The sequence below is a fragment of the Callospermophilus lateralis genome, chromosome 19 (genome assembly GCF_048772815.1).
Source record: "Callospermophilus lateralis isolate mCalLat2 chromosome 19, mCalLat2.hap1, whole genome shotgun sequence".
Taxonomy (NCBI): domain Eukaryota; kingdom Metazoa; phylum Chordata; class Mammalia; order Rodentia; family Sciuridae; genus Callospermophilus; species Callospermophilus lateralis.
The window spans coordinates 41,929-44,233 of NC_135323.1; the positions used below are offsets into that span (position 1 = coordinate 41,929).

Genomic DNA, 2,305 nt, shown 5'->3' on the forward strand with positions numbered 1-2,305 from the left:
GAGGAGGGGTCACAGGGCTTAGCTCCCTCCACAGGCTCCAGGCAGGACTTGTCCAGCTACAGAGGGAACTTTACAGATGGCGGGAGTGCCAAGGTGGCCCTTCAGCACTTGGCCAGTGCAGGGGAACACTGGGGCTGATGTAGGAAATGACCACAAACCAGCAGTTGAAAACCACAGGAACCTGTCCTTTGCCAGCCCTGGAGGGCAGAGGCCAAGGCCAGGGGCCCCAGGCTGAGATCCCTGCACAGACTCCTGGTGGCCCCTCTCTGCATTCTCTGCTTCCGTCTCCATATGGCTACTCCTCTGTGCCTGTGTCCCCTCCTCTGTCTCTAGTGAGGACACGGCCATTGCATGAGGGCCACCTGACCCAGGATGGTGTCATGTTGTGATCATTACCTAATTACATCTGCTGAGACCCTACATGCAAAAGAAGCCCTACCCGAGGTCCCAGTGCACTTGGGGTGCTATTCAGACCACTGGGGTAGGACATGGGGAGGCATCCCAGGTGGGGAGGAGGAAGGCAGGTGATTGACAGGAGGAGGAAGGCAGGGGAGCAAGGGCGAGTGGGCCAGCCCATGTGGGATGCCTGATAGACTTCCAAGCAGGGTTCTGGGCACGGAGTCCCGTCTGGGAGCCCGTGTGTTCTCATCTACAAACGGGGGAGTCATGGGAGGTCAGAGGGTGTAAGTCATGAGACAGATGAGATCATCCGCCCCAGGTGCAGAAGGAAGCTGCCCGGGACTCCAGGCAGGGCCTGGGAACGGGTCAGCGTTTGGCAGGTGTAGGACGAGCACAGGTGGACGGCCGGACCACCAGGGAGCGGAGAAGGGTGGGTGCCTGGCGTCCTCTTGTGGGGTCACAGGGGCATGACAAGCGGTTTGGTGCCAGGGCCCCTGGAATGTGGGAGCAAAGGGCGTGTGGGGCTCTGCGCCCTCACAGTGTGTCTCTGGGAGAGCTAGGTGCTCTGCATGGAGGCCCATCACCCTGCCTGCCCAGCCAAGGGACTGCCTGCCACCCTTGGTTTCTCTCTCCAGACCACTGTACCTTCCCACCAAGCCAAGGCAGCATTGTGTCCTGATGCTCAAGATGTCGTGAGGTCTGACACTGTCCGGCTGCTGTCTGTCCTCGGCTTGAGCATAGAGAGGAGAGCCATGGGGATGGATCAGGGGCCACCTCAGCCATCTTGACCTCAGGTCCCACATGGCTCCCTAAATATGTCCCCTTAGCTTTGAAGAGTTGCACATCACTGGTGGTCCTGGGAGGTGTCTGCTTCTACAAGAGCCCTGCAGAGTAGGTGTGTGTCCTGCCCACTGTGGCCAGAGAGTGAGTGGACACACCCATGCTGGGGCTGGCTCCAGGGGTAATTGCAGGCTGCCCAGCAGGGGGGCCTGTCCTGTCTTCAAACCCTGAGGGCCAATCAGAAGGACCAGAGGGCCCCTCCCAATCTGGGTGAGATCCAGGGCTACACACTGACCTCCCCTTGAGCAGGAGCCTTCGGGGTGAGGGGGCGCCCCCTGGCTGCAGCCAGTGCTCCCAAGAGCCCCAGAACCTTTCATGGAGTGGAGGAGCTCCAGGTCCAAGCTCTCCATACATTTTCCTTTAGACCCCCTCCACCCAGGCGGTGGCCTCTCCTGGGCTGTGTGAGCAGGAACCATCCCCCAGCACCCACCTTGGAGGTCTCCCAGACAGGCGCCTGCAGTCCGGGGCCCTAAGGAGCTCTGGGACCAGGGTTGGGGTGAGGATGCTGCCGAGCGCTGGCTGGAACCCAGGAGGAGGAGGTTCCCAAGGGAGTCCTTCACCCACAAGGCCGGTTCTAGCCCACAGGGAGGGGACCGTGGAGCCTGGGGTCCTTGGGTTCTGGGGATGGAGCCTGGGGTGTGGAGGAGCTGGGCTCACTTAGCGGCATGGAGACGTGGGTGCGGGGACTCCACCTCCACCACCAGCACCTCTCCTTTCGGGGACGGGGGACGACATGCCTGTGCCAAGCCCTGCTCCACAGCGGGAGGAACCCGTGGCTGGGGGAGTGGCGCCCAGACCATCTCAGAGGGCTGAGGAAGACGGGGGGAGGGGGCGCTGGTGCCTGTGAACGTGTGGGTGACACAGCCAGGTGTGCGAGGCCGGGTCGGGTCAGCAGGTGAAGCTCGGGGGTCAGCAGTCCGTTCTTTACAGGATGCCTGTGAGTAGAGCCCTTCCCAGCGCCCCGTGTGCGTGTCCAGGGCTCCCCGTGCCTCCCCTGCGCCCCCTCTGCGCCTGTGCCTCCCCAGGGCTCCCCTTCGCCCCCTCTGCGCCTGTCCAGCGCCCCGTG

General features: G+C 62.7%; 1 long non-coding RNA gene across 1 annotated transcript; it reads right to left on the reverse strand.

Annotated features, from left to right (window-relative positions):
• Positions 1 to 816: 816 nt before the first annotated feature.
• LOC143638332 (uncharacterized) lies at positions 817 to 1,864 on the reverse strand. The gene is made up of 3 exons (XR_013154589.1): positions 1,670 to 1,864; positions 1,045 to 1,129; positions 817 to 893 (listed from the first exon to the last, which is right to left on the reverse strand). It is a non-coding gene; the product is annotated as an uncharacterized LOC143638332 (long non-coding RNA).
• Positions 1,865 to 2,305: the final 441 nt, after the last annotated feature.